Source organism: Amblyomma americanum, chromosome 8 (assembly GCF_052857255.1).
Source record: "Amblyomma americanum isolate KBUSLIRL-KWMA chromosome 8, ASM5285725v1, whole genome shotgun sequence".
In the NCBI taxonomy this organism is placed as follows: Eukaryota; Metazoa; Arthropoda; class Arachnida; order Ixodida; family Ixodidae; genus Amblyomma; species Amblyomma americanum.
This window is the reverse complement of record NC_135504.1, coordinates 64,975,963-65,002,846: the sequence shown is the minus strand read 5'-3', so window position 1 is coordinate 65,002,846 and position 26,884 is coordinate 64,975,963. Positions and strand designations below refer to the sequence as shown.

Genomic DNA, 26,884 nt, shown 5'->3' with positions numbered 1-26,884 from the left:
TTCGACCCCGCCTTGAATAGTTGAAAAACCTTGTGCCATGGCGCTCATTGGCCGCAGATGCCCTTGCGCCATAGAAATCTATCATCCTCCTTTCGTTTCATGCCGCAATATAATTGTATCGCGATTATTGGTTTTTGGGCAGCTATTTTTCATGAATGATGCTGAAATCCTCACCACGACCACTCTTTGAGGCAGCTATAACGACGAAAGCCGGGCTAGCTGGTTGGTTCTTGCGTGCATCTTCTAACCACGCGAACGACAAGTGATGAAGGAAACAGGACGGAGCGCTGATGAGAAGTATTTCAAAGACACGTCACATATGTATATTTGTCGTAAGCACACCTGAAAACTGACAATTATCACAAAACATTACGAGAATTTCTGCGCAACATCTGGTATGTTTCCTTCTACGTTCCTTTGTTCGCGTGGCAACAAGATGCATTCTTTGATGCAGTCGCAGGCAACTTGGGCACGCACTGTGCAAAGTAGGGACTTATCCGGAGAGCACCCCACCCCCCCCGACATTGCGCTCAACCTCCCCCCCCCCCCCCCGCCAGCAGTGTTATGTTAGGCATGCCCCCCCCCCCCCCCCCGGGCTTCGCCCTATACAACTACCTCGGGCCCCTTCCGAAAAAAAATTTCTGGCTACGAGCCTCGTGCAAACCGTACGCTTATTACAGCTGTCCACATCTCTTCGTAGCTGTGAACTCTAAGGTCGACCAGTGCCCTCCGTGGTTTCGAGGTCAGCGCTCCTTCAGGTCGAATAATCTCAGAGTTGCTGTTTCGCCTCCCTGTAGTCACGGGGGCGAAATATAGTCACCTTAAATTTTTCAGTTGATGCTCGGCAATAGTTATTTCGAGATCGAAAGGCATTACTACAATAGGAAAAAGGAAAGGTAGAAGTGCAGCTCAGGCGCTGACTTGAGGTGAATTTGCTTACGCAAGCAAACTGACATTTGTTCTAAACTTTCTGTACTTTATTACGTTGCCAATTCGCATTGGTTAATCAGAGCGAAACATAAAGTTTCTTATCCACAGAGCAGTTCTCGGTTCCAATGGACTCAAGAAACCGAGTTCGGCGAAGCACGCTTACCGCCCTTTGTTATGTTGTTTACATTTGGAACAGGCATACACTCCCGTGGGAGGATAGCCCAAGGTTTTATGATGAGATGTAAAGAAAATGACAGCAGCGATTTCAAGGCAAAGTAGGCTGTCAGCAGATATGAACAAAATTGAGCTTCCTTAGAAACTGTCTATAGTGCATTTTAGTCGCAGTCGCAGACGTCATGTGGGTGTAAGTTTGGAACCCAGATGTCTCTTTTTGCGTGCGCCTGTGACGAATGCTCGATGCATTTTCATTAAGTTTATGGGGACTCTCACCGCTCCGTCGCCTTTGGTGCTCTTCTCCGTGGCGCCCTTTCTAGTTATCTTAACTAGCAAGGGAGGACGCCGGCATCGCAGCGACACCAGCGACACAGATGGCGTGGTTGCGGCGCGCGCGCTCGACAGCTCTCTCCGGCTCGGGAACGCGCCGCGTGCAGGCGTTTTGACGTGGCGCTGCGCTCTCTGCCAGCGAGGCAAGGCCTCGTGGGAATATTCTCTCGCGAGCTCGTGCCATCCAACCGCAGAGCTTCTCCCCTGCCTTCGCGTGGGCGAACATTCGCTCGTAGCCTTGGTGAGTCGGATGACCTCGATTCCTTTGCATGTGTTGTTGCTTGCCGGCGTTATTGTTGTTGCAGCAATAAATTCCATTTTGTGTCAGCCAGTGTCGTACCTTAGTTTCTCTAAAAGCAAAGCTCGCCGTGGTTGGCTTGCGCTCGGTAGCGCTCACGATCAAGGGGTGTGGTCGCCGGTTTTGAGCTTTGTCAGCCGCGGTTAAGCGGGGAGAACGTGTTATCCGCTCAACACGACAGCTTTCTGGGGCAGTCGCAAGCAACATGCGCTAACCAGTATGCCTCCGCGCTCTTAATACCTGGCGCTAGTGAGAAATCAGCGGCACCTGTACACATGGGGCTATGAACGCTCACTGATGCCTCAGTGCGCCTCTCTTGCCTCCCAGTAGTCATGAGGTAAAACAGCAACTTGAGCTTCTTAATTCGCAACCGTCACTTAAGCTTTAAAGGTTATAGCTGCAGGAAAACTGAAGATTACAGACAAACCGAGATAAAGAGTACGGCAGAGGCAGTAATTACAATCGAAAGAAGTCCTCATTGCGCTGACCATCAGCTTTAGAGGAGTGGTTTGATGTAGGGTGATGCTGCTACAAATGCTTGGTACATCCGAAGCCCTCTCTTCAGCTTCGAAGTCAACTTCGAAATAAGGCGGGGTTGGCCGTCAAGCACGTCTTCGAAATAGTTTAATCATAACGCAAAAATACTGCTTTTACCATCATCGTCAGTAGATTGAATCCGCAGCTCAATCCACTGCCCTCCAATTTTTTCTGTCACGTGTCCACAGTATGCAAAAGCAACTTCCTAGTTCATTCCTTTGGTTCACACTCAACCATTGTCACCTTCCACTTTCCTTCCACTGTGTCCAATATGCCGCTCTAAGAGGTCTCAAATTGTAATTTCGGCACAATAAACGTCGTGTACATATCAGTTTCCTCTTTAAATTTAGCTTAGGCTTAATTAGGCTCTCATTTCGCTCAATTACTAAAAAAATTGGCAGTGGCTTAGTTCGGCTTGCCAGGACATACGTAGCGAAAGCAAAGGCGTAGCTTGGCTAGCCGTGGTTAATTTGATTGCAAGTCTAGGCTAGTTTGGTTGTCTGGCTAGTTGTTCCGCGATTGGTCACGTGACACCAGTCACGTGGTTGGTCATGTGGTGCGGTGCGACCACGGTGGGATTGCGAGCACGTCGAAACTGCGAGTTCGTGGCCGATGTAGCTTTCGCTACAAAAAAAAAAATCAAAGAACATGAGTCCACAATTAATGATCGCCCAACTTCGACCGACTTGCATTGTTATCGATCCACTTCATGTACAGTTCTCTTTTGAGGAAACAATTATTGGGATCCTATAATTTTCGGCTTTACAAACCTTGCAAAATCGTGGTCGCAAAAGCATCAGCTCCTAAAGCGATATTACATTTGGTATTTTTCGAGCCATACAGTAGTGAGTTTGGTCTTTGCCTACAAATTTGCTTTTTCCTGTTTTCGTGGCATTCAAAAGCGCTGCAGAAAAAAAAAGCGCTTAAAAGTAAAAAGGAAACAGGCAACGGACGACTGAGCTACAAGCTCATGAGTGAGCTAGATGCGTGGCACTGCCCTAAATCCACCAGCTGATACACCGCCTAAAGAAGATAGTGCAGAACGGCAAGGTCCGAGTTGTGCTTGCTGTACCAGATAAACTCTGTAAGCTATGCAAGATTGGTAATGCCTCAAGAAAAAAAACGAAAAAAAAAACGCATTGCCCGATAAAAGATCAAATGCAGTATGTGGATTGCAAGATCAATGTGGTCTACAGAATTCCCTTGTCATGCGAAAATTGCTAAATCGGCCAAACTGGCCGTTGTATCAATGTTCGGCTAATAGAGCACAGACTGGCTGTCGAGGCACTATCAAGTGCGGGACACTTGGCGGCACATTGCAAATGTTGTGAGGATAATTGTGCTCCAATATATAATCAGACACCGGTCATTTTTTTTGTTTCAAGTTAAGATCAGAAAGAACGTGAAATACTGAAAGCCTTTCTCATTTACATGGAACGACAGTCATGCGTAAGCAACCCAACCTTATCTTTCTCATCGAAAGAATTGCTATTCTTGAACTGGAAGGAGCCGTTGCACATGCGCTTTGGGGTGTGATCCTTTGTACATGTTTTTTCCTACATATATAATGTGTCCGTCGGGAATAAAATCGGTTCATGTCTAGCGTTCTTGGTGTCCGTCTCTCCTCTATCCTTGTCTTTAACGCCAGGTACCATGCGCCCTGAATCTAAAGATCACCAAATAGTCGAGCTTTCCACTTTAAAAGCTTTAAATAATTAAAGTAAGCTGCATAAGTGTTAATACTTAGCAGGATAACAATCCACAGTGTTCTACACTTGCATTGCACATCTATGTTGTGCCAAGGAGCATCGTTGAAGTGCCTCATAGCGAGATAATTCAGTAAATATTTTTTATTATGGAGGTTAAACTAGTATCTTTCCATCGTGGGGCCGAAGCACCCAATAGTGCCGCGGCGCTCACTGGTTGATATTGAGTAGCTAGGGTCAGGCTCTGACTCCTGAATCTTATCTCAGAACCTTGCGCAGTTAACTCAATACAGGCCAGGCACTCCACGCACCACATATCCATCCGGCAAGCCGGCGAGCAGGGGTCACTGCAAAAAAGTGTAATATTTTTTTAAAGTCCTTGGAGCAAAATGTTCGACGTCGTCTGAAGGCGGCCTGAACCACCGACCCGTCAAAGCAACAAAGCAACAGTGGAGTTTAAGACACTTTTCCCCAACACTTCACCCCAAAGAAAAGCAACGACTATGCCAGTGGAAAGCTTGGGTTCATTAGAAAACCCGTGGGTACTCGTTTGCCCTGGACATTGGATCCAGGGTCTCGCGCACGCGCGACATGCCCTATCACTGTGTCGCCGCTCATCTTCAAATCTGTCACGGTCACGGAGCAGAAATACCATCATCATCAGCCTGACTATGCCCACTGCAGGGCAAATGCCTCTCCCATGTCTCTGCAATTAATCCTGTCCTCTGCCAGCTACGGCTACCGTATGTCCGCAAACTTCTCAATATCATCCGACCACCTAACTTTCTGCCGCCCCCTGTTGCGCTTGCTTTCTCTTGGAATCCACTCCGTTGCCCTTAAGGACCAACGGTTCTCTTGCCTACGCATTACATGCCCTGCCCAAGCCCATTTCTTCCTCTTGATATCGACTAGGATGTCATTGATCCGTGTTTGTTCCCTCACCGACTGTGTCCGCTTCCGGTCTCTTGACGTTACACCTATCATTTTTCTTTCCTTATCTCGATGCGTGGCCTTTAACTTAAGCTTAACCCTTTTCGTTAGCCTCCCCGTTTCTACCGCGTAGGTGAGTTCCGGTAAGATATAGCTATTTTACACTTTTCTCTTGAGGGATGTTGGTAAACTGCCATTCATTATCTGAGAGAACCTGCCCTATGCGCTCCAAGCCATTCTTATTATTCTAGCTATTTCCCTCTCACGATCCGGATCAGCGGTCAATACCTGCAATAAGTAGACATATTGCTTTACCACTTATAGCACCTCGCTACCGTTCCAACAGTAAACTATAGAAAGGAACTATACATCATACAAAACTATTTGTAGTATGTAACACTCTCTCATGCAAAGTATTACTCATAGAAATGAAGGGATTTGCAGACTAGCCTGACTATTTGAAGCAACTAAAGTTTGAAGCCGCTAAGTGCTACTCACTTTGAGTGTCCCGTTGTTGCTTCAGATTGTTCCGTTAGTAGACTAATACATCCTGCCGCAGATTCCACGAGACTTTGCAAAGCCAGCACAGTGCTAGCGGAATAACTGCACCCACCAAGAACAGGGCGAAGAGAGGCAGAAATACCATTCTTATTTCTTCGTAAGAGACAGTCCAATTCGGGGAAAGGCTTCTGTTATTTACGCCGAATTGCATACCTTCTGAGCTCCGGCGTACAAAGATCAAAACATTTCGTACAACTGCCGACGACATAACTGACGAGTTCCAAATTCCTCTAAATGTCACGTCCAATCTGACGCTTCTAAAAATAAATGTAAAAAAGCAAAAGCTACTAATGTAGGTTTTAAAAAAAATGCCAGTGACAGTCATAAATTATGAGAGCGTAGGAATTTCTCCATTAAACCTGGCACAATTCCTAGGCTACATTGGACAAGTCACTGCAGTTCGCAGCTGCACATGGTCTCGACAATCGATACCTGAATCGACATAAGTTCGATAGAACATATCGAAAATTAAAAGGACACTTAAGCTCCGTCTTAAGGGTATGACGCAATAGCGGCCTGTGGTGCTCCCAAATTGCACACATACGCATTAGCATACTGTTGGAAGGTACCACTTTACGTGAATGACCTCAAGGCATACAGCCGCCGCGGTGGCTCAGTCAATAAAGAAAAAAAGCCCCGCTGGCTCACTGGTTGTGGCGCTCGATTGCTGACCCGAAAGACGCAGATTCGATCCCGGCCACGGCGGTCGAATATCGATAGAGGCGAAGTTCTAGAGGCCCGTGCAATGTGTTATGTCGGTGTACGTTAAAGAACCCCAGGTGGTCGAAATGATCCGGAACCGTCCACTGTGACGCCCCTGATAGCCTGAGTCTCTATGGTGCAAATAACCCCGTGAAACCATAACTAAAACCAACGGCATGCATATAAACTCCCACTTGTTCTCAAGTCCCTCAAGCGAGATTTTAGCGGCCTAAAAGAAAGGCAATAAGGAAAAAACAGAGCTTTTCGTGGCCTAGTTGGTAGCGTGTCTACCTCGCAACACACGGGTTGTTGGTTCGAATTATTCCCTGAACTTTTGTAACGTTTCTTGAAGCCAAATGAATTACTTTTTGAAAGTTGTATGATGGAAGAAATGCGATGACCTTCAGTTCGTATTAAAAGTTGTGTTTTAAAAATTTCAGAGCGAACTTATGACTGCATATGTGCTGCGAAGGCGAAAGCATTAGTGTGTCGTCATGAGTGTTCGACCTCGACGCAGGTTGCGCACCAAGACATTGATTGATTGATTGATTTATTGAATGATTGATTGATTAGTATTTCATTCAGACAATCTTGGTTTCAGGTGACGGGACAAAACTGACACTGGCTTAGTTCGGCTATGCCAGGATATACGTAGCAAAAGCTAAGGCGTAGCATGGTTAACCTCGGTTAAGCTTGATTGCAAGTCCAGGTTTGTCTGGTTGTCTGGGCAGCTGTTGTCACGTGGTTCGACACGCGGTTGGTCACTTGACCAGTCCCGTGGTCGGTCACGTGGTGCGGTGCGACCATGGTAGGAATGCGAGCACGGTGGAAATGCGAGCACGAAGAAACTGCCAGTACATGGCAAATGTAGCTTTCGCTACAAAAGGCAATTCATTTTGGTTGACGAGGTCCCCCTTACCCATTACTTTGCTCAGCAGGATGACAACGAAACGCATTAGATCAACAGATACACTCAATGCAAAGTAAACACTGGTCCATGAAGCAATAAAGGAGGCAGTGCCGCTGCATACTTACATGCCGTGAGAAGAAGGTGGCAGGAAAAAAACAACATAGCCAATAACATAAAAAAACAAGTAAAAGGGTAACGCATGTTATGCAAAAATAAGGAACGAAACACGTTTATCTGTGAGATAAAGACAGGAGGTACGCTTTTACATTGTTCTTGAATTTATGACGGAAATGAGGCTGCTGCTGATGTTCCATAATGCGTGGGTGTTTATTTAGTAATTCAGGAATTAAGTAATCAAGTTTCTGTGCTCCATAGTGGGTTCTCAACACCGCAATTTAAAAAGGACTATACATGAAATCGTACGGTTTGTTGCTGTGCAGACATAAAGCACAAAAGTAAACCTGGTCACGGGTAATTTCATTATTGATATGGATTGCAAGCTTTAGTTCAAATATTCCGTATGTCTTCAGTAAATTGTGCTTTAAGAAAAATGGGTATGTATGATACAACGGTTCCCAGTCTTCTATGCAGCGCAGTTCTCTTTTTTGCAATGACTGAAGCCTGTGTAAATTTGTCTAATAAACTCTGATACACCTCATACTATAAATTTCAATTTAAAACCCAACGTTTCGGAGCCGTCTCGGCTCCTTCTTCAAGGGTGACTGGGGGCAGTAGCTGGCATCTTTAAATATGCACGAAGGGAAGCAGGAGGTCAAAATAACGAAAGCTGTGATGCGAAAGGCGCTGGGGATGGGGGTGGGGTGTTAAGCCTGTGAGTCACGTTGTCGGATTATGCGGAGTGGGTGAATGGCGAATTTTCTTCTTTAAGCTGCAGAGCGAAGTCCCTGCACATACACTGCTGGCAGGTTTTCTTTTGTGCGGGTGATGTTTTTCTGAGTGGCATGGATGTGCCAGGAATCGAGAAAGAACCTTTTTTTGCAATTTGTTTCGCTTTCGAGCATGCTGGTTTCGTCAAAGTTGATTCCGTGGTCTGAGACTTCGGAATGTACGCCTAAAGGATTGCGCTCTCTTGCGAAGTTGCTGACGTCGTTTATATGTTGCCGTAATCTTTCTTTTAGATTTTTGGTCTCGCCGAGTAGCTTGCGTCACAGTCGGCGCAAGGAAGTTTGTAGACGACGCCTTGGACTCTTTCTCTCCGTGGCCAGTCTTTGGGAACAGGTAGGCAAAGCTCAACAGTGTTTGTGGGATTGCGCGCAACCTGGAGACCAATTTTTTTCAGGATTCGGGCACTGGTTTCGCTGGAACCATGGTGGTGAGGCAGAGTGACGTATATTGGTGGTAGCGTCGGTTGTTGTGCGTTGATTTCTTGGCGCATGCTGTTTTTTTGGAGGCGAATGACTTTTCGAATAAAGTTTTTATGGGTAACCGTTCATGGTGACTTCTTCGAATATCGTGCGTTGTTTTCTTCTGCTAAGATCTGTGCTGCAGTATGCCTCAGCTCTTCTGAACAATGTCTTCAGCACTTATACTTTATGGACTGTCAGGTGATTCGAAGCGAATTGGAGATATCGGCCTGAGTTAGCTGGTTTGCGGTATACGGAGAATTGAAGAGAATTGAAGGTCTGAAGGGCATCGTTCTTTCGTGATACGAGGACGTCCAAAAACGGCAGGGAGTTTTCCTTTTCTACTTCTAGCGTGAATTGAATATCTGGTTCTACGGAGCTTAAATCAGATAGGAAATTTTAGATTTCGGATCTCTTGATAACCGCGAAGCAGTCGTCGACATACCTGAGGAAAATCTTTGGTTTCAGGTGGAATGAGTTGAGGGCTCGTTCTACGACGTATTCCTTGGTTAAATTGGCCATGACGACGGAGGTGGAGGCTCCGATTGCCGTTCCTTTCACTTGTCTGTAAAATTCTCCGTTTGGCGAGACATATGTATTTGATAGGCACAGCTCCCGGAGGTGGCACAGATCATTTACACTCACCGGGGTTTGTGCGCTGAGTGTGTCGTCGCGTTGTAGGGCGTCTCGGGTAGCGGTCACCGCAAGCTTCGCGGGGATTTTTGTCGAAAAAAATTTAGCTGTGGTTTAACTACTGCTGAACCTGGTTAGAGAGCGAACGTGTGGTGTATCGGGCAAGCAGACGCGGCTTGGCGTCGGTAAAGTTGAGTGCGTTCAGCACACAGGATAGGCAGCGCGGCCACCCTGCCACCCTGGCCGGTGGTAGTTAAATTAATGGTTGACCACGAGAGGTTGGTCACCCAATGAACGCTGCGGCCAATTCTACCACCCTCTACCGGCGAATCGAGAGGTCAAAGGTCAAGTGGTGCGACACCGTGGTGGACCACATATGGTAAGGCCTATAGCCACACTTGACCTCTGGCCCACTTGAAGGTCAACCGGCAACGAACGGCGAAATCGGCTACCTGCTTAGTGAAGCTTTCGCTTCAAGAGGACACCACGTCGAAAGAGACAATTAAGGCATTCGTCGGCCTCAACGGTGGCTTATGGGATACCAGTTCGGTGAAGTGCTGCGCATTCGATGCCGGCAGACGCTTTCCCGCTCCACTCGGTAAAGGTAAGTGACGTCACGGAGGGAGCACGCTGTACACCTGGGATGCCTTCTTTCCTCTCCGCAACGCGGTGACGGCGACGGAGGACACAACTGCCGGAGCTCTCCACGGCAGGCGTTGCGTCGAACACAAGCAGCGTTCCGTTGAACGCATCAAAGTGCACCTCCGTTCTATGCAGAACCTACTTTGATGCCCTGCGTATGCGACGCCGGCATACGCTTTCCCTCTCCACTCGGTCAAGGTGCGTGACGTCACGGAAGGAGTACGCAGCATACCTTGGATGCCTCCTTTCCTCCTCTCCGCAAAGCGGTGACGGAGCGCACATCTGCCGAAGCTCTCCGCGGAAGCGCGCGCATGCGCAGTGCGGAAACTACTCTCCACCTCTCCGCGGCGGTACGCTCATCTGCTGGGATGCAGCTAACCGCTTCCTCCTCTCTGCGGCGGCCCAGAGTACGTGGCTACCCTCTACACAATAGCTGGCACGCGCGGCGTACGTGACTAGAGAGAGAGGAAAACAACTTTATATCAAACAATTTGTAGATCGTGGCCGACTGTGCCTAAGTGTGAAGCCCATACGTGGGTGACCTTCAAGGCCCAGTTAACAAGAGCTCCCTGTGTCTTCTGCTTCAGCACCGGTTGATTCCAACTCACTTCGGAGGGAGCTGGCAGGAGCATAGTTGGTGGAGGCTTGACCTTACATCCCGATAATGTGTGATCTTGGGTTGCCAATTGCTGGCAATTTAGGCATGCGGGGCTGTACTCCCCGTTCGTAATAACGGTAACCTGAGGGGGCTTAAAATGCATCGAGTCCGGATCCATCTTAGCATCGTGGTCTGTGCTTTGCTAAGGCCCGCATGCGGAGGTGGATAAATCTGTCTTCGATCCTTATAATAGTTAGCTATTTCATGGTACGTGCTCAGTGCTTCACCCTGGGGGTCCGAGTCTGAGGGGCTGATCTCCCGTTTCGTCAAACCTTGGGCTATACGATCTTCCTCCTCATTCCCCGGATTCCCTGAATTAGCTGGGACCCACACCAATTATATTAAATGCTATGGAGTGCAACCCCCAAGTTGCTGGCCGCCATCTTGCCTACCGTGCCTTTACAGAAATTCGTAATGGCCCGCTTGGAGTCACTCAAGACTGTGTGCGTGTATGTATTCGTGATGTCTAGCACTACGACAGCCTCTTTGGCTTCTACAACTGAGGCTTTTTTAACCACAACCGTGTTATTAATTCTTCTGCACATTCTGTGAATTTGTGGTAGGTTTGCTTAGCTGCATCAAGGTACTTGGTCCGGTATCTACGCGTGTCAGATTCACACTCAGACTCAAGGCACGCGTGAAGCAATGTGCGTCTCTTCACGACAAAAAAAATATTTATTGCTTGTTTTTTACACCAGTGCTGCCAACACCTACAAAGCGTCTCCAGTCCCACCTAAAAGTAATGAAGTTTATATACGCAGCACTAATTTCAAATTCGTGTCGTTATGCAGAGAAGAACAAGGTGCCATCCAGCAGACTCATGCGCATAGATTACATTGCGCTGAACTGGCTGCTCGATCCACTAGCAGATCCAGAACCAGCGACAGCAAGTGGGGAATGTTCCAAAGCCCTTGTGCCAGCAGGAACCCCTAGGGCGCTCTATTGGTGGGCACCTATGTGGAAAAATGGAAATAAGTTTTTAGTGCTTTCTAGCGGCTACAGATGATAATATATAAATAAGGCTATTTTTTTTTTCTTTTGAGGCCTCATACTGTTTTAACATGTCATTTGTGGCTTCGCCTCGACTCTTGCACTTCCGGCACTTCCGTAGACTTGTGGACTCTAGCAAATTGCTGTTTCGGAATTCCAGAAAGTAGTGTACATAAACCTCCGTGTTCGCTTGTACGATTGAAAGCTGCAGCAATTGTAGGACTTTGAGCGCAAAGGATGGCATGGTCAGCGTTACGACAAGCACTGAATAGTAGGAAATAAGTTTAAATTAGATGTTCTTGTTTCCTAAGGACACATTGAACAAAATATCCAAGTTACTATGTTGTAAATTCGATAATCTAAATAGCAGATGTACTATACGCAGTACTAATGAGCACCTCCCCGGAATGTTCGTGTTTCTTCCAAGAATAGTAAAATTAAAAAAAAAACACTGCTACCACGCCTAGAGTTGCGCTTATAGTGAAAGCAATTCGTATCAGCCAAGTAATTCAACATAAGCTCTATTGACAAAAGCTGCAATTGTTTTTTTTTTGCACCTTTTGATATGAATGCTCTTCGGACGCTGTGCAGTTTCCTTGCACGCGTCCGTATGGTGTGCGCAGATATAACAGGTGAATATTTTATATTTTACAGACTTTTATTTTAAGATTAGTTGGAGAGATATTGCGGCAGTCAGTGTTGGTGTACTTTTGAACAAAGCAGATGTTATCAAAGTCGTAGATATTAGTTAACACATGATTAGTTCATCAAGTATCAAGACTACATACTGAATTTGAAGGCTGTCAGCATCGAAGGTGAGTTCTAATTTTAATTTTCTGAATCGGCATCGTGGTCCGGAATGTCCAAGGAGATAAGCGGGCCTTTCAAAGCTCGTAAAAATGGCTTTCGTGTCGCTGCTCACCAATAAAACGGTGTCACTGGCATTTATAATACGAAAAATGTGGACTCAGTTTGTCTGTATTACCATATTAATAAAGTTAAGGTGAACTCGATGGCTAAAGCAAGCGCAACGGTATACGGGTGGCCGCTGTGTTATACGAGTTTAACCAGGCCAAGACTGATTTAAAGAGCGCGGGTAGCAGCCCCAGTGACTCGTCCTTGAATGCGCGGTGATGCCGCTGTAAGCAATCTCCTACTGGCTCTTGCTTTTGCCTACTACAAAATCAAAAAGTGACAGTTATTTTTTGTTGCTGCACGAAAGGTTCATCTACGGGGCACACGGCGCCGACGAAGTTAGTTTTATAGAAACACTGCAGAACTTTCGAGGTGGTCAGGGGTATTTCCTTTAGAATGGCCCGTGCCATAAAGGAGGTGAACTCTTTTGAATATCCCACGAATTACAAAGGGGGAAGGAGGGGCTGGAGGTAATGGGCTTGGGGAGGCCGTAGAGCCATTTTCGTAAATTCCTGGCTCCTGGATAGGGTGAGATGCACGGGAAATTTTTTGTCTCTTGTACAAAGTGAAGATCATCATGGAGGCGAAATAATAGCAGAGGCAGTTGCCTCCCGCTCGAGCACAGCGCATTTTATCTCTTGCTACAGTTTAACTCGGAGTTCAGACAACATCATATTCTAAGGACATGTGGACTCGACATCACGTCTAGTATACGCATGACTATAAAAAAATACGATTTAATATTCAATTTGGCTCTGTCTATTACGAGTATTACTGTAGGAGAGGGCCTGTTTACATAACGAGTGAGGTTTGTCAGGCGTATAGTACGTGAGTATTACCTGGACCCATAAACACCCAAGAAAGCAACTCTCTTAAAGGAAGAAGCTACGCCATCAATAATTCCTGAAAGTATGGTGATCCACAGTGAAAAGAGAACGCAGTACGAATGGAATCTTGACACTACTAAACAATTTGAACAAAGGAAGAAGAGCAGCCTCCGTCCAGTAGCTATAACGTTTTGGCAAGAGCGCTTGTTTTCAACTACGATAAGCATTTTCTTGCTTCTGTATCTTGACCAGTGGTGTCCTCAAAATACGCCTCGATGAAAGAAAATCTGGTTATCTGAGAGCGCACAAGCAGACACAGGGTACACTGAAAGCGCGTAATCCTGCTTACGGGGTTAAATATCCTGTTTGGTATTGCCAACATACAAGTACGCTGTAGATAATTAGCTTGCAAAAACATGACTGCAGTGTATAACATTTTAAAATGCTAGTTCTCTTCCGTATAAGTCTAAACGAATGTGCTCTACTTGACAGTAATGCTTTGAAGCTTAATAGTGTGGAAGGACAACGCAACGCATTCCATAAAATGCTGAAACCATGTACAGTTTTTCTTCACTGTTGATGTGAAGCCACGTAGTGTTAAAAGTATAAAGTGTTTTTTTTTTTCAGCCGCATACTGACTACCAAATCGCAACGAATTGATGAGGCTATAAAACAGCCATTAGCTTTACTTTTGTAGCAGATTACACGTTCCACACGGAACTTGTTTGTGCAAAAGAAAATATTCGTGTAAATATATTTCTCAATATTCATTACTATGTTAGAGAAGCCACACAGCAAATTGTTTCCAGTAATTCAAAAACTACCGCGTGAACATCTGCATTGTTTCGATGTAAACAACTGCCTCTGATGACGTTTATCATTTTGTTGCACAGTTTTCTTCGGTATTTGAATTTTTTTTACAAGAAAAATAAGCATCAGCACAGATATTTACATAGCATTAAGAACATGAATGGTACTTGCATATTTTTTTATTTTATGCTTCAGGGCCTTTCTAACTGCGCGAAAGCAATATTCCGATGGGTAAACTCCGAGAAAGGTATCGCGATGTTTGCTGGTTGTGATGAATATCCGCGAGTGGGATTCAATCTCGAGGGGGCGCGAAGAGATCAGTTTCGCTGGGCGCTGCGCGAGAGCATAGGGTATCACCGAGGCCGAACACGCCTCGTGTTGAACTGCAGCTCACTCTCACGCGGCGCATTGCGCAAGACTAAAATTGCACATTGCGCAAGAATAAATTAAAGCAACATTTACTGCGACATCGGAGCTGTGCATACCGCAATCTCTATTACGATAAATATTGTGCATATGCTTGCTGATTTATGAAGAAAAACCATATTTTACATACGTGATAACATATAAAAACCGTATTGCATTGCTTGCTGAAGAGAACAATTCATTAGCGCAGGAACGTGTACCATAACACATATGCGCATTCACAGAAATTAAATAAACTATTCCTCAAAATGCTAACTTTAGTATTGGATTTCCCTGAGCTTAAAAATAGGAGCAGCTTACCGTGTTTCATATACTTTCCCGTTATAGCACTCCGCAACCATGCATGGTTTCTTAAATGAAGCGTAGCCAAAATCTTCAATTTCTGTGCCATTGTATGTGCAGTTGGCTGTGAATGCAAGATGCACATTTACTAGGCAGAAAAGCTTTGCGGGATACGGGATGTCCACCTTACTAAGCCAGCAATTAATGAAGTGAATTAGGAAAGTGGTTCGTTCGATTCACGTCCCTATAAATATAGAGAAGCGCATCTTTACAGATAAAAATATAAAATTGTGAATAAGCACGCATAATACTTTTGAATAATCCTTTAGTGAATTAATATTCAAGAACTTCAGGCCAATGTGTTTTTACGATCGTTATTTATTGAGGATGCAAAGATTTTCGTTTCCAAAAAATTGGCATTGGCTTAGCTCTGCTATGCCAGGATATAAGTAGCGAAAGCTAAAGCATAGCTTTTGGTTAGCCTTCGGTTAATCTTGATTGCAAGTCCAGATTAGTCTGGTTGTTTGGCTAGTTGTTGTCACGTGGATCTTTACACTGTTGGTCACGTGACCACTCACGTGGTTGGTCACGTGGTGCGGTGCGACCACGGTGGGAATGCAAGCACGGCGAAACTGCGAGTTCGTGGCCGATGTAGCTTTCGCTACAAAACAGATAAGCTTGAAGACACTTGCATCAGTACGCCTACGCGTTGAAGGTAATACGAATGAGTGAAAAAAACTCTAAAATCACGTTCGAATCATTTTTGAGCAGCAATATGCTTGAAGATAAATTCATAGGCGTTGTATCATTTCTCATTCCTTACGGGAATGGTTTGCGCACCAATCCTTTGTAAGTGGCACAAGGCTACTTAAATTTTTCAATTCAGAATTCGAAAAATGGCCTCTCAAATGTGTAATTCAACACGAAATAAAACTACTGACAGCCATCGCTTCTAATGATAGTTCTATACTCAGCGCAGCCCGCCAAACGGGCCGAGGAGCGCCCGCTCTGCTTCCGTGATATTCTCTCGTACTACCGGGAACAAATAACGAAGGGTGTACGCACCCCCAGCCCCATCCCTCACCATAGCGCAGGCCACACACTGGCGACGACTGCCAACTCGGACTGCTCCATACTACTACATGCCCGATACCCAGACCAAATTCCCTCGTCATGCAAACTTTTCGGCAAACTAGGAGACTTTCTACACACATGCCCCACCTTCCCTCGTCCCCCATCACCGACCGTGGCGGAGTCTTACTAGGAGACAATTCTGACCGAAACTTCTCCCCAAGATCAGCGCCGGCTCATCTCCAGCGCTCTGAGAAGGATTGCTCTGCAGGGGCTATCCTTCGCTTTTGTAAAGGTGCCTCCTCACAGTAAGGGAGCATCCAAGTGTCATGTAGAGGCTTCACCCCACCTTTTATATCGTTGGCAATAAAAGTTTCCACCACCACCACCACAAGCTCGCTTCCGCGAGAACAAAGACGAGCGATGAATGATTGGTACCAGTTTGTGAAGCCAATCAAAGTTCACGCACGGCTCTAAAATATATATAAAAATGGATTCCTCCGGCATTATTGTCGTGGTATCTTCACACCATACATAGATGCGCACTCATGTCGTTCTGTGCTATTTTTTTTTGCCTAGTTTAGTCAGTTTTTTCTTTTCCAGGCACTAGAGCTTTGTCTTAGTATGAAATTATTTTTAAGCCCTCGCGTTCAGGTTTGCTCACTTATGTCTTTTGTCATGTACTACTATTCCTCCAGCGTGCAGAGCGATCTCATCAGTCGTTCGTGGGTTACTTCTGATTTTACCTTATAAGTTTAACCAAGCTCTTCCTAATCAAACTTATCAAAACTTGGAATAATAGCAGAGAGATCTCGTGACCTTACCTTACAAACAACCCCCCCCCCCCCACACACACATACACAAAAAAAATGGCAGCGGTTTAACGCTGGTTAATCCTGGAGTGACGCGATAGCTACAGATGGCCGGGTGGAACTTGCTCAGTTGAATTGCAAAGTCAGTCTCGCCGCTCCGTTTCGCTGGGCGTTCCTTCTTCATCTTCGTCCCACTTGAGACGGCGCATGCGCACAGCTGTTGCAGCTCGGTTTCGCGGGCGCGCCGCCAGCAGCAGCAGCTGCTCCGCACCGCGTGGTTGTTCACGTGACCAACCACGTGACCAACCACGTGATAAGCCTGGCGCCGCGCCGCCGGCAGCTGCTCCGCACCGGCGTGACCAACCAAGTGACAGCGTGACAGAAGGCTCGAAATGTTAACGTAATGTAGTTATCACTACAACAACAGTGTGCTGACAAAGGACGAATGATGTACAGGCGGCAAAATCTTTACCTAGCGTATGCGACATCTGCTTGTTCTGCGCTTTAGGACGAAGCCAACGTGCGGAAAGATCAATATTAAGCGCGGGCTTAAGTGAGCCTCTGCTTAGATTTGATATTTTCGCGTTTGCTCCCTCATACGCTGCAGGAGCACGGAAAACGCGGCTGTCAATCACGCAGCTGAAGATTTGGTCGGCTTTACATATAGACAGAGCTCTGTCTACTTTCTTATTTCTTAGCCTACAGCTTGGGCAAGACATAAACAGTGAAAAAAATGCATGGCAGGAACAGCAAAACGAGAGTACACAACTCTAGCTTTTTTACTGTTGTTTGTCTCAAACCGCAGCATTTTGAATGCTTTAGAGCGAATGAAATGCTTAATAGTCAAGTTTGAAGTTCCGATTTTACCACAAGCCGTTGCATACCTCTTTCCTCGCACTGGACAGCAGCGGCGAAAAAAAGCACTGCCATCGTTACGGCAATAGTCTTCTCCATTTATGCTTCAAGTCTCGGTGTATTGCTGAAAATATGAAAGCCATCACAATGATGAGCCCACCCATTCGAGAGAGGAGAGTATAAACATCATTGTTCTGATAAAGGTTGATGCTGAAGTCATCAGGTAAGGGTTCTCAGTCCAGGAAAAATTGCTGGCGCTTTAACACTGCTAATCACAAAATATTATGAAAAAGCTGGTTTTTGTTCGTGGACACCAACGCCAGGTACCTGAAAGCGTGTTTCCTTTCCTTTCGTGACTTGCGCACAGATGGGTGTTGATGAAAACGACGACGTGTAATGTACGACAGTGTGTTACAGTTTAACATTAACTGCGTTCACGTGAATAGCCACCCGATTCTTGGCCGATCCCCCAGTGTGGGTATGTGCCATCTTTTGATAGGCTAACAACAACAACAACAACAACAACAACAACAACAACAACAACAACAACAACAACAACAACAACAACAACAACATGAGGCGTGATCGGCTGCGGCGAGACCATAGTGCTCTCGTATAGCGGCTATCTACTCGTGAGCTCAATGCAGAGTCACAGCACCGCGGCTAACGAGAACCGTAATGGAAGCCGACAGACACCTCTGGCATGTAAAACGTATCAATGTTTTGGCGCGTCGCTTGCGACTGACAGTTTGTGCACATGATGAGCGGGGTCAACCTGCGCGACATTGCACTCGATCATGGTGCAAAACGCTTCAACAACTAACTGACAGTTCTAGAATAGGGAATGCACGTTTGCGCAAAGTAAACAAATGCATATCGCGAGAAAACATGCTTTATGTTACATCATTCAACGTGCGCAAACGCAGACGCTTCGATAACTCCTCTCATAGTGGCGATATCTAGTTTGGCTGAAATGAGCAATTCCTGCAACAAACTGGTGTTCGTTAGGCCTAGGAGCTACCGAATCGTCCAGTGAAAAAAAAAAAAAAAACGCCACACTTATCGCCCATCTAATTTGCTGTAGGCCAGATAAGACGAAGCGAAAGACCCGTACGCACTTCGCAGCCGAAAAACGCAGTAACACCGACGAGCTCACTACGAAGCGAGAGGCTGCGTTTCACAGTGCGCCGCCATGTTGGCTGTTATCTCAGTCCTTCAGCATCCTTCAGCATCTTCTGTAGAGCGTATACACTGTGCGCGTGACGTGACATACCTATTTCTCCGCCAGTTTCCGCTGCATTGGAGCCGCAGCATCCTATTTAGGCGTTTCGATCAACCAGGTGCGTTCGGTGCAGCCGATTATGACGGTTTTGATTATGACAGAAACTATGAATACAGACTGTGGTGTGCACCGTCACAGAACGCTACTGCTCAGTTTCTTTATAACAACTAACAACACGGAAACAGACACGCACTTAGCAGCATTCCTGCTTGTTTTAGGCGACCGGAAGCGGCCTCGACAAAGGAAGTCTGCAGCTCTGGTATGACGTGGTCTGTCGCAACACCGCTCTTGGCCACAAGAATCTTTATTGCAGGCGTTCGGAAATTAATGACGCTTCGCTGCCAGTACCATGGCGGCAATGTGCGGCTGAAGCTCACGTAAATCACGAAGAACAACATTCTGCACAATTTCGAGCGAAGGACAAGGCGCGTAAATCACTGGGCCAGAGCATTACTCCCTAAAAAAATGTTTCCATGAGGTGTTGGCGAGGGCTTGTTAGGGCTGGAAAGAGAGAAGGGACTAAAATGCGTTCTCAAATAGCGTTCTCACTTGGCGCAATGTACTAAGACGCTGTACCAGGCTCATGCGAAACCCGAGGAGTATAGGCTTGTGACCTCCAAGCACAAATAAAAAACTCTTCCCACTTGCGTCGAATATGTAATTGCCTTACATTTCATTTGTTTTGCTGCGGAAATGCATTTACCAGCCAACGTGAAAGATTCGTTAAAAAATTATTCGGGGAGCACGAAATACGTGTATATTCTTAACGGGCCGGCAGATCTCAAGGATTGTTGTAGACGATGCAAAAATTATTTTTTACATTTTTACTAAACAGTTATTATTGCCTACTCTAAAAGAGGCAGGCTAACATGTGAGGTACCAGAACAGTAGCGCTGTACAATATGCAGAGGTTTTACTATATGCAGAGGTATATCCCAGAGTCCTCTCAGTCGTCCTCCCGGGTAAGAGAGGTAGAAATCCTAGGGGAAAGTCCTCACGCCAGATTAACGACGTCTAAAAAGAAGCATGTCACTTTCTTATTTGATCTGCGTGGTACAGTTTCAGACTCCGTATATGTCATTTTGTCTCTGCCGTTTTTCACGTGTTACGCGACACCACCATGGGAGGTGGATTGGACCAGAGAGTGGACAGTGCCCCATCGTTGTGACCGCTTCGCCCATTCGTTAATGCCACGTGATGAGTGTAGCTTTCTAACAACGCCACAAACTTCAAGTTAAAGAACAGAATGTGACACAAAGCAGCCCCGTACATAATTTGTTAGACTGCAAGGGGCGTCGCTGCAGCCATGGGCTCCCGATGTACGCCTTGTGATGTCTTGCGTTCCTACTCAGAGTGGGAGAATTCGGTGATACAGAGCGGGCGCCTCTCTGTTGACATTTGCAAGTCTGACGTTTGGCTTCAAAATCATAGAATGCTACATATAAAAGTGTCAGGAGACTAATCTCACGAATTTAGGACTTCTCAAGTAATCCCATCCCTCTGACTCTGTATTGTGAGCATTTATTACTCTCCTTTAAGAAGACCCCGAGACAACAATAGTGTGTTTAATTTTCCTTCAAGCAACTCTGAACAGTCAAACGGCAGCAATATGAGTATAACCATTATACCAATATACATTTATTCAATAATATTTTATTTCGTGATATAAGAGCACGGTGATGCAAATGAATATTTAAATTTTAACAATGTTTTTTTATAGAAAGCTACAGTTCATTTCATGAGTCTGTTTATATTTTGCGCAGGGTGGTTTGCCGAGTTAGCGAATACAACTGTTCATGCCTTCTAAAAATCTAGCTCCAGCTATGCACGTGCTGATAACGCACTCATGTGGTGTTCTTTATTGAATAAACGTTACTTAAGAGAAGATGCTCATCCCGCGAGTACGAAAATCTTGTTAGTGGGTGGAATAAAAAAGGCGAAACTGATTATATTTTGAAAGTTCAACAAAACTTTCACCGGAAGGCAATTTCGCCAAGGCGAAATGGTAGTTATTTTTACTCGCGCCAAAATCTCCGAAAGGAGTTGACTATCGCCACCCTTGTTTTGACGGGAAAGAATTCCTGTCGCTGGACACGTGTTCTTGCCCTTCTGCGCGCGGTAACACCCCTCCCACTTTCTTTCCCGTGCGCACTTCGAAGGACACAGTGGTCGGTGCTGCTGTCACTCCGGCCGTCACTGGGAAATGACGTTATTTTGAATTTTATTTCTCCACCCCATGTGTCCAGCACGCGTGTAGCGAGAAATCGCAGCCGATATTGAGGATTGAGTTCAACGCTGTAAGCTCTCAGAGTGTACCCTGTCCCCTTCCTTCGTTCCCCTTGCCACACGTAGGGTATCATACTGTGCGTCGCCTGGTTAACCATCCTTCCTATCTGTTAATTATTGTCTTTCTTCCTCTCTTCAAAGCAATGCGATTCTGGCACTTGACCACTGCGTGCTTCTCCTCGGACAGTTCTGCAGCCTATGCTGCTTGAAAGCTGGGACTGTGCCGTGTCTCGCTCCTAAACTTCATTAGATCTCCACATCTCTTTTCACGTCATACAACCACATTACTTTTTCATTCTTTGAATCATTACCTTTTTCGACCCTTAGGCAATATACACCACTAAAAAAAAAGAAAATTCCTAGGTACATTGTAGCTCAAGCCTCTATTGAAATGAGAGGGGTATGGGAGTAAAGAACAATTGAATAAAATTTTCAGTTATATTTTATATAAGTGCCTGCCGATAGCTGCGCTATTCATGTCGTAAACAACTTGTGGCTTTACAGCTGCAGGTTTGATGAGAATACTCGGTTTTGCAGATCAATCATTAGATTGCTGAGTAGAGCGCAGAATGAAGAGAGTGAAATTCTTAAAAGTTCGAGATCACGTACTAGGCGCCTGAGAGGTCGCGTTGCTACAAACAAAAAATATTCAGTTTCCGTTGTGGAACACGGCACTGCTCTTTCAAGCATAGCTTTATCATATTTTAAAGACAGACTGAAAACAACACGAAGTTTGTGTGAAGCGATAGGTTAGCGTGTTCCAGGGAAGAGTGGGCTACGTATAGAAGTACATAATTGTTTATTTTTATAGCCTTAAAAATGCGACCAAAGTTTCAAGCTAGGAACCTTGCCATAAGCCGTTCAAATAAGCAAATTACTAGGATGCCAAGAACTAGTTTTGTAGGCTTATAGTTGCGGTTACGGAACATCTCATCGACTTCAGTCCGGTGACCGCGAGAGTGTGTTGGACATTTTAAAACCATATTATTAATTAAGTTATACCTGCCTCAGTAAGCACAAAGAAAGGGGAGCTGCAGTAAATGCTGCCATGAAAACCTTGACGGGGCCGCAGCCCCGGGCTGCACTTCAGAAGATTAAATGGGGTTGCTGGAAATTGTTCCATTTGTAAAGTGTTTTCACTCAAATAAATGCATGCTTCGCTGCTGGCAAGAAATCAGCACCGCAAAGAAAATATGAACAACAGGCTTTTAATAAAAAAACAAAGATAGTATGAAGCTTTCGTTTCTGTTCCTTTAAATGACGAATAAATGTTCCCCACGTGACGAGATGGTCTAAGTACTACTTTGTGTAGATATGGTGACTCACTAGACACGCATTAAACTTGATAAAAGCGTGATATTTGAATTCTGAAACAAAAATTACAGGGCGGTTGCGAGTATTTAACGCCAAAGTTACAGCGTACGTTAGCCCTGGTGTGATAAAAGGGATTTTTTACATACATATCCTGTTGATTTTCTCTCACAAGGTCAGACGTCCGGAGGTGAATCCTGACTCGTCCAGGACTGCAGTGATACTCTAAAGTGCGCATCTTTCCAAAGATCGCTTACAGCAGTGAAACTGAACCTGTACGTCAGTTTAGACATGCAGGTTAGAGCATACGAATGTGAACGCTCGAAATAATAATTAACACCAATCAGCTTTGCAAGATTTGCTTGGACTTTGCACTTTGGCTGTTGAAAAGGAACCAGCGAGTCGCAGCGTTGTCCTTCCAACCGTGCACCACTAAAAAAGCGGGGTGCCCCACAAGACGATGCGTGTACCCATCCTTGCGCAGCGGTGGGTATCGAACCAAGCAAGTTTTTAGCTGCGGGCTTTTCGCACTGTCAGTTTTTTACAGTTCATTACTGTCGCTCTAACAGCAAAATCGTTCCTGTGCACAAATAGAAACCTTCATCACCAATAAACAGATGTTAGTTCGCGCTTTGTGTGTCGTGTCGTTTGTTTCGCGGGCGTCAGTAAAGTGCATCGCAGGTTGATGTGTGATACAGGATACACAGTTATGTTTTCTGAACTTCGCGAGATTTTGCCGCTGCGGCTATCTTCATACTATCTGAATTGGAGACGAGGGTGGTTGTTGCGTGTTTTTAAACTTCCAGTTTCTCTGTGATGGAAATTATTTTCTATGCATTTATTCACCCTAAATTCATAGGTATAGCGCTAAGAGAGCTCGTCCCTCTCCTCGTCGGCCTTGCGTCAAATTTCTCGCTGTTCTTGCTTCGAGTGTTTAGCCAACAACTTTCTTAGCAACGTGCATTAAGGTCACGCGCCGCTCTTGGAGCGTAAAATGTCAAAGTTTCCAACCGCATCAGTTTTGTGTTCAGGGCCGTGAGATCATGTTCCTCGCTTCTTGTCCTCTTAAAGAGCACATCAAGAGGTATCTTGTGCATCAGAGGAGCTTTCAGCTATCGTGACAGTTTTCCTGTCTTCGTGTGTGTTAAAAGAAACCAATCGCAGGCGACATAGGCCGGCCATCTTATCTCGACTCATGCGGCTTAATTGCAGAGCTAGGCCCCAGCATTACTGCCCCCTAGCATTCAGAGGCGCCGCAGCTACACTGCAAATAAGATTCAGATAAAGATTGAGCAGCCTGGAAAAGCTGCCGACCAATGAAAACACAGCGTCAGACGCAGCAACGATGACTTAGCCGTCTGTCTGAGGCCTCTATTGCGAGTTTACTAGCTCGGCTCGCAAGAATTGCATTTCACAGCTCAGCTCTTAGGCGCCCGTTCCAGTATTGACCGGTGCAACTGAGTGCAGAGTACAGCGCAGGATGAAAGGCGGCGATAGCGAACGGGGGCGCGAGGAGGAAAGCATAGGAGGAGAGTACGGCGGTAGCGTGAAGGCAGCATGCGCGGCGGCGACTGGCATCATCAGAGCACCGCGCGCCGTCGTCTGATTGCCGGTGACGTCATCCGAAAGGAATACGTCGCTTCCAAGAAATAGCACCAGAGTAGCGCGCGCTGCAAGTGCGCTGGCCGTTATCGCGAGGTGAGGCTTGTCGGCGGCAGAACACTGTGCGCGCTGCCAAGTCGAAATGGAGAGTACCACAGCAGCTGCACTCAAAATTCTCATTACAGAGAAATCGTTTAAGTGGAATCGTTTAATTTTTTTTTCCATTATCGCTTTTGCTGTCGTCAAAACCGTTCCCCATTGGTTTTCTATGGCAGGCTGAGCAAGTCGAGACCGGCGATGAACAAATTTTAAACGAAGGTTTTGCTCGCGTTGGAAGAATGCAGCATTACTTTCACAGTATCTGCATCTGTACTGTACATTACAGTATTCCACACTTGCCTCACAATTAAATTTGAGGCCCAAGAGTCCTGGACTTGGTGGCGGCTTGGCTGCAGTGAAACGTATCTAAGAAACCGCACGGTAGAGTGACACACTTAGCGTAGGCTCTAAATAGCAGTTGCTTGTGAACTCTACTGATATAAATAGCCAACATGGCGGCGTGCTCTCAAGCGGAGCCTCTCGCTCTGCAATTAACTCATTGGTGTTACTGAGATTTTCGGCTCGTCATCTGGCTGTAAATTCGACACAGGGTTTTCGATTTGGCTTATCTCGCCAATAACAAGTTGGGTGCACAATAAACTTAGCCTGTTTCTCACGTCGTTGGACGACTCAGTAGCTCCGAGTTGTAACGGGAAACAACGGAAAACATATCGTTCGCGTTGCAACCGAACTGACACCCCCTTCCGGCTTTTAGACTAATCGGATATGGCTGCAAACGACGATTTCGGGAATGAAAAAAAAACTAGGAATACGTGCCCAAGGCGTTCGGAAACGCAACTGTGTCTTCCTCCAGCGCAGTTGTTTCGCATAAAGTGCGGGGCACTAGGATGTAAAGGTTTCTTTCCTGAGATACCCTTTGATTGACAAATGTCAAAATGTTACAAAAAATATATTTTTTCAGTTTCTAAGTCTCCTTTGCCACGAATTAGAGGTGATTTTCACTTGAACTCGCCAAAAATAGAAGCTAAGATTGCTTGATGCTTAATAAGCTACTTCTATCAACGACAAAATAATAAGCACCTGCGCTGTGAACTACGCTCACAGGGGAACAGTTGCAATGATTATGGCCATGCGTTTATCTCAATCACGGAGGTTCTATGCCATTGAGAGAGCAGTTGAAATACGCTATATATTTTGGATAGCGATATATGGTTAAGATTCAGCTATAATTTACATACGTGAAGCCCACGGAGATTCAAATATTTCTCTACTTCACACAATAATTTCTACGTGATTAAAAATGACTCAATCACGATTGTAACGATCTTGAATTCAACTGCAAGAAAACGAAGTCACGAGAAGGGGCAGTGCGTGTATATGAAAAATGCTGCCAGTTTGGTATTACAAACTTACGTGCGCAGCTTCTGGAAATGCTCAACTTTAAGCGATAATACCGCAGTGATTCTACCTGACTCCAACTCTTGATGGCAATGAATTCGAAAGAAACGAATGTACTTACCAAGACTTTAAGTAATGCGTGCAGTAACGGGCAGTACTGTAAAAATGTTTGCCGTATGTGACTCCAAAGTTTGATTGTTGGTTTATAGAATTCTTCGACAAGAGCTCAGTGCATTTTTCATGTCAAATGGCGCGCCTTGTAACCACAGCGGCAAATAAATAGGCTTTCTGCCATTCATTTCGCCGCGACAATCGATTCACGTGCTCACCTACTCAGCATTCCATAGAAAAATATGCAGAGTTCTCCGAAGTAATACATCAATCCACCGCAAAAAATACCTATACATGAATTTATATGCGAATTCTTAGGTCACACTGTTTTTGCCTTTGTTGTTTACTGTACGAACTAAGTGTGTTAATATTCTATGAGTCCTGGCTTTTTTTACACGACAAAATTGATCAGTACGGAACATCAAAAAGAAGAGCATTCCTTCTTTCGCTGCGGCAGGAACAGACGGAATAAAACCTGCAAAACGTTGTACACGGAGGGGTATCTAAAAGAATTTGATGGATGGTGTCGTTATACTATGCGAAAGCTTAAAGGGTGAATGACTTTGCTCTGAGGCCTGGTGGTTTGAGCGGTTTTTTAAATTTATCTTTGCGAGTATTGCGACTCCTGTTCCCGAAAACAGCAAGAAAACGGGAGACACTCAGAAGGCAATCTTCTCCTTTTTCTTTAGTTTTCATAATTCCAGAAATCTCTGAGCAGAACTTTGCAGGCATGCATGTTTAAGCCAATTTATCTCAGTGCCACCCTGCAGCACAAGTTTTTGCGGGCGTTGTCTACGTGTGGTGACGGTGCATTTTCCTTTTCATGCAATGGTCGTTAGGCTTTCATTCAGTTGTAGTGAATGGCAATCGTATTCCACAGAACCAACAGCGTTCAGCCGAAGCAAGAAATTGTATTGAAGCTTCAGGAGACTGTTTGGTTTGGTTTATAGGGGTTTAACGTCCCAAAGCGACTCAGGGTATGAGAGACGCCGTAGTGAAGGGCTCCGGAAATTTCGACCACCTGGGGTTCTTTAACGTGCACTGACATCGCACAGTACACGAGCCTCTAGAATTTCGCCGCCATCGAAATTCGACCGCCGCGGCCGGGATCGAACCCGCGTCTTTCGGGCCAGCAGCCGAGCGCCATAACCACTCAGCCACCGCGGCGGCTTTCAGGAGACTGTTCTACTTTATAAGGTTGAAAGTGCGAGTTTATGGAACAGTTGGTTACTTCATTCTATCAGCGATTGCCGCGTAGGATATACGACATGGTGGGACAATTTATCAGTTCAACGTGGCATTTTCCGCATCAGTGAGAAACAAAATACCACAACAACGCGTGAGATGAGTGGCAACGCATAATGCAACATGCGAAGCCACTTTGTGTTCGTGCTGTTATCCTAGCATTCCATATACAGTATTCTTTCAAGCAAAAGCAGGCTGGGAGGAGAATTTGCAGCGCTTGCTGATA

General features: G+C 45.6%; 1 long non-coding RNA gene across 2 annotated transcripts; it reads right to left on the bottom strand.

The window, feature by feature from the left end:
• Window positions 1-4,233: 4,233 nt before the first annotated feature.
• On the bottom strand, window positions 4,234-25,543 carry LOC144100390 (uncharacterized). Of its 2 annotated transcripts, none has more exons than XR_013307639.1 (4): window positions 25,424-25,543; window positions 17,393-17,487; window positions 14,644-14,749; window positions 4,234-4,322 (listed from the first exon to the last, which is right to left on the bottom strand). It is a non-coding gene; the product is annotated as an uncharacterized LOC144100390 (long non-coding RNA). The 2 variants fall into 2 exon arrangements; XR_013307638.1 differs by lacking the exon at window positions 4,234-4,322 and adding an exon at window positions 11,094-11,328.
• Between the last annotated feature and the right edge of the window lie 1,341 nt (window positions 25,544-26,884).